Consider the following 6,338-nt stretch of genomic DNA (forward strand, 5'->3'; position numbering starts at 1 on the left):
CCCAGGGGACCTGAAATATAAAGCAGTAGCTGGCAAGCTCTGCAGGAGACGATTGATTTTCGATGACACCACTCAATGTCAACAAATGCAAAAAATGTACACAGTTCCTCCTTTCAGGGAATAGATACTCAGAAGTGATTGTAGATCTTTAAACAATTGTCTCAATATCTACTGGCAGCTGGTTGCTGGTCTGCTTGTAGGTGTTATGACTATGTGATCTGGACAAGTAGCTTTCAGAACACAATTGTTGGCACTGCTCAAAAACTGTTAAACAGAGAGGTGTTTTCCAAAGCTGCTGCATAGGCTGTGATGTGTCTATTATCCAGTTCATACTCTTCCAGACAGTTCATCAGAGCTTGCAGTTTCATCAGTCTTTTCATAAATGTAAGTAACATGGCAGCGTTCAGACTGATTTTAGCTCTGTGTTAAATGGGAGCAGTAGTTGCCAAAAATAGAGAGCTCCAGAAAAACAATGCAGGGACATCTGGTAAAAAAGTTGAAGCAGACTGGTGGATTATTTTGTCATGCACAATTCTGGTGCTTCTGCCACTCACGATCGCTGCAACGAAAGATCAAATATTTGCCACTATGATAAATTTGTAGAGGTGTAAAATCTTGTCTGTGACTGCTGTGCTCTGTTTTGTTGTATGATAAGTCTTTACATGCATTAATGTGTAGTTTCAATGTGTGGATTTTCTGGGTCATATTTCATTGTCTCACCACATGCTTCTTGCTTCTTTTTTTTCATGCAGAGCTGATTTAATCTGAATGAGTTTTAATGTGAGGATTTCTATAACTTTGAGATACAATGGGCTATTTAAAAATGATGAATGGATTTGATTATTTCCAGGTGTAAACATTTCTACCATCTTTGTTCATAAACATATGATTTATGTTGACAACATAATTACAGAATAGGCTTTTAAACAACAGATACAGTGTACTGAGTGGAGATGATCACAACTGTGTGTGAAGTGTGTTAAAGTTGAATGAAACTGACCTGAACTGAAATAGACTGAGGTAAGTTGAAATGAACTGAATTCAACTGCAAATGATTTGGAACTGCTTTAAAGTGAACTGAACCAAACTGAACTCAAATGAACTGAAGTGAACTCAAACGAGTGAAGCTGAATTTGGAGTGAATCATCAACACGATGGAGAAATACTGTCTTGTATGGTTTTACTTGATGGGAAGAGGAGGAAGATCAACATGTAACCCCCAGATTTGCCCCTCCGGCAGTCCGCTTTGTTTGACAATATTTACATTACAGAAAGACAAAGTCTATATACAGGCTGATGTAGGCGGCTTCCTCTGGGCAACGAATAAGTACCTGCATGTCACTTGTTTATACTTGTTGGAAACATTGCAGAGGCGGTGTTCTTATATATGATGTTAAAATAATCCATGACAACAAGGAACGCAGGAAGATTATGAAAACCTTCAGTCTTATGTTTAGTAATGTACAAACTGTCAGTGGTTGGAGGTTTGATGGGTGAAAAGTTTTTAATGGGTTTTTTGAAGTACTTTTGTGCTGCTAACAGAGAGATTCATAGGTTGGAAATGTCACACAATCCCATATATAATTGTATTTTTTGATGCTGATTTTTTTAGAGAAAATAAGAAATTCAGGAGGAAATGATGTACACAAAACCAATATTATCCAGGAAAAGGCTTTCACCCGATTGGCAGCCTTATTGCATATCAGAGCCAGTATTACAGTATTACAGTATTTTGTATTGTAGGTTTTTTTGGATGAAAGTTACAAATCAGCTTTGTGTAAAATTGTACAGCTTGTATTTGAGAAGTTCTCACATTTTTATTTATTTCCAGAAGCCATTCAGACAAAATACTACATCCACTGATTTATTTACTGTTAGCAGTCAGAACATCATAGCATCTTTCATCCTACCATTCACTATATTTTATTAAAGTCTTGCTCGTAACGCTGTCCCATATTTTATCATCCAAGTCGAAAAGTCGTGTTTCCTTCTCTTTGAAGAGAATGAAGAGAAGATCTTCAATCATAGTAAATAAATCTGTTAGTGAAGCAAAGAGAGACAGATACTTTAACATGTGAATTACCATAATGTCTTCATCTACGCCCCCTTAAGTTAGAGAGTGGCTGGCAATGAATCAAGAATCAAACCATCTTCCAGCTTAAGGTATAAACTAAATAATGTAAATATTTCCATTTCATACCACTGAGGAAAAGTCTTTCAGTCAGTCTGTACTCTCCGTGAAAGCAACTATGCCCCAGCACAGATTTGAGAGCTGTTGAATGAGCTCATTTAAAGAAACAGCTAATTAGTGGTCATCTCTGTCAGCAATACAACTATATGTCTGTCATCTTTCACATCTTCTATCTTTTATTGTCAATTTTCTTTTTTTGTGCCAGAGTGATTGATGTATGTGCTCTTTAGTCTGAAAATGCAGGATCATTTTGTCTTATTCGGTCCATCTCATTGCTTTGCATGTCTCGGTTTATGTGTTTCTGCGTTGCATGTTTTAATTAGTACCTGACAGTGTGATGTCCTGGATATATTCTACTAGCATTAACACTCTCTTCTCTTTGTGAAAATTAATGAATAAAAAAACTTCTTATTTTTTCCATATCTAAAGATAATATTTTTTCTTCTGGCTTGACTACAGCCCCTAAAGTTCTTATATTAAGATGTAAAACCCTCAATAGTCCACATATTTAACAGTGTGCACACTCATTTCACAATTTTTTGGTTTTAGACATGTCTGTAAATGCTCATAATGTTGAGACAATAGCTGCTGTTTAGTTTAATACTGCACTTTATGTAAGATGATGTGTCTGACTGATTATGAATTACAAAGCAGTAGAATGATGGGTAGGACTGTGTGGGTGGATGAACTGTGTGTTTTTTTCCTTTTCTCACTTTATAATGTTTTTGTTTTATCTTGTATTTATGCTTGTAGCGTTCTATATGAAAGATGTGAAAATGTATTCAATGTTAACATCATCTCTCCCTCGCTGGACTGCCTTCAGCTGCACAGCTGTGAGTTCTTGCCCCAAGTTTAGCATACAGGTTGATTGATTGGAGTAGTTGCTTGTGGCTGCACTCAGAACATCTGCAGACTACCACTCCGCATGATTTTAGGGTAAAAAAAAAAAAAACCCCTCTTTCTAATTTTCCTTTTCTATATTTTGATTTGGAGTTGATATTTTCCCAAAAAGAACTAAAATGAATTTATGTCAAGTTTGCGTTGCATTGCATTAATAATACAGTAACATAACATTTAATTCTTTTGTTAGACTACGATTATTATGTTTAGTGCAGTGTGTATTTTACTGCACTGTTTGCTTGCTTGTCGTGCTGTCTTTGTTGATGCTGCTCTTTTTTGTGCTGTTTCTTTGTTTCACCACCAACTGTCACTCAGCTGGATAAAATCACATTTTTAAAAAACTGTGGCAGGAATCTGTATCACATTGTGCATTCATGTTTATTCTCTTACACGTGCCTCACACACATTTAAAGGAGAGCCACTTATTAAGGTGCTGGGGTTTTTTTTTTGACTGATGATTTTGACAGTTTGGGGCACAGATGATGTGAACTCTTCAGAGCTGTTAGTCCTGAAGTTCAGATATCAAGAGCTGTGCTGATTGCCAGACTTGTGATATAGCCGACAAGTGCTGCTAATTTGCATTGAGAGTTAAATTCATTCTTCATCTGTTGTTTTTGATTTTTTTCTTCTTCTTTGTCTTCTGTGTCTAAATTTCTTTTCTCTGCTCGTTGTCAGTCTCGCTTCTGGCATATAAAAGAAAATCCTCCACTGTCTAAACATCCTTTGTAATGCTTTGTAGTTGCTCAGAACAAACACGCTTGAATATGAGCCTTTGTTCTCAATACAAAATACCAGTCACTTGAGAAAACACCACAATAATCATGCAGTTTACAGATTCGCATGCCTAGTGCCGTAAGACGGTTATATAAACTTCCCCAGTTTAAACATATTGTATCAAATACAATATGATATATAAGTGAAGCTAGTTAGAATGAATAAATATTTGTTTTATATAAATAGTTATGAGTCTAAGTATCATAAGAGCATCTCTGACAAAACATTGAAAGGCCATTAGGGGAATACCTCTGGCAGACCAGTGATGCATGTGTCTCTTTCTGTGTTTGGTAACAAGCACCAATCATAGGAGAGCTGTGCCTCGCTGAATATTTTCCAATACTGTTGCCAGTTTTAATTATTTGGAGCTGAATGTTAAATGAAAGAACATGTGGCATTTATCAGAACTACGTGGTATTAGAAACAGACAATTTTATTTCTCCAGTGTAATGAAAAACTGGGAAAAGCTTGTAAATGTGAAACCATGAAGTGTTATGTATGCTCCATGAATTGAATGAATAAAAATATTAATGTGCATGAAATGTAGATGTCACCTATAATGCTACATATTAGCTGCTTTTGTCCAACTGCATCTTTACTGTCTCCTCAAGAAAAAGAAATGCTTCCAAAGAAAGACGAAATGTGCAGCAGTGCAACTAAATGACCTTAAGTTGTTGGACAACAACGGAGGTCCACACGCAGAGAAATAAGATATATCAGGCTTTGGATACACACACATTACTTACAAGTAGGACATGTTTATCGTTGGTTTGGTTCTGCACATGAAATTTGTTGCTAGTCATATCCTTTAAACCTCTACAGGGCATCCCAGTCTCCATGTACATTATTTACGTGGAGTTAAACACCTACAGATGTTTCTGAGTTCAATCTGTAACATGTTGAATGTCTTTCTTTTTAAATTTAGATCAATCAAAACCTGGGAGCTCAAGCACTTATTGCTGGTTGGTTTGTAATGCAGCAAATTGACTCACATTTCCTTCTAAACCTCGTCTTATTTGACAGCTGAGCTTCTTGAGCTTCTTGAGACAAACTGCTGTGAATTCTCTGTTTGTAGTCACTTAAGAAAATGTATCCCATATGCGAATACTGCTGGTCTAATGACCACCATGTGATATACAAATGCTCACAAGCGCACACTCACTCAGCTCACCTGTGGAGCCCGTGAAAGTGTTGTCTTTGTGAAATGTAATGTTCATCCTCACCATGGCAACAGGATGGAGCCCCCGCCTCCCACTACTTCACTGGAGATACACAAATGTGATGGCAGCACTTCACAGGAATAACGATGATATTAGTAAGAGTGTGAATTTTACTCTTCAAAGGCATCAAGAGCATCTCTCTTCAAAGTACTTCATCAAGTATGTCTGGAATAATTGTGAGACAGCAGAAAAGTTGTAAACTAACTGTTATTCACAACACTTTATAGCACAATAGGAAATGATTTATGTAATTGATAGCTCTAATTTCTAATTATAATTTCCACTTCCCATTTTCTCAAGTGCATCATCAAACAATAGACACATATCTACAAAAAAAAGTTAAATATTTAAATTATTATTGACTTTCATAGGTCATACCTGTTTAGGTTTGTTCTGCAAGTTGGTAAGATTCCTCTAAAAATCTCTACAATCAACAAATGCTTATAAAAGTCAACACAACTAACTCCAATCTATATGAAGTACCTGTCAGAGAACTTTTTCAATTTTGTTCCAGCAATATACAAAAGGATGACAATTAAAGGAAAAATTGGTCTGAATGCTTGATCTCTACAGTGAAAGGATGTGGTTATGTTGCTGTGGGCATTTTAATGGCAAGGTTTGGGTCCACTTTAGAGCAAAGAGTATTTCCAAATCAGTACCAAGGTTTTCTGAGTTATCATCTTTATATAATTAAATATTTTTATTCTGATGAGAGTGGTCTCTTCCAGGGCAAGTTTGATGAGTATGAAAACTATGTGAACCATATACTACATGTCAGATAGGGCTCTCTCTTGAAAGAAAGTAGAGTTCAGAGGCTGTAAATTCAATGCTAAGGAGCAGTGTAGCTGTTCTGGTAGCACGTGGTGGCAACACCTTACTAGTGTTTCCTTTAATTTGTCACCTATCTGCTGTAGGAAACTTCCCCTGAAATGATCAATAACATGTTCCCTTACATCTGCAAATATGAAGGTCTAGATACAGTTTTAAATTCTGGTGGAGAAATACTTGGTGTCTGGAATCTGTCTTATGTATTTTTAGCTGTGAGATGTGAGCTAAAAGCCTCAATTCTTAAAAAATGACCAGACCAAATCTCATGTGTCCTTGATGCCCCTCCTGCACTTAAATGACCCATTCGTAATGCGTCACAATCTAAAACTTAATTAGTATGAGTATACAAAAGATGGCTATCTTCCAAAAAACAGCCTTTTTAGTACAAAATTCCCTCTTGTCTTAACCTATCCTTGAAATTTAAT

This window comes from Scomber japonicus, chromosome 14 (genome assembly GCF_027409825.1).
Source record: "Scomber japonicus isolate fScoJap1 chromosome 14, fScoJap1.pri, whole genome shotgun sequence".
Classification (NCBI taxonomy): Eukaryota; Metazoa; Chordata; class Actinopteri; order Scombriformes; family Scombridae; genus Scomber; species Scomber japonicus.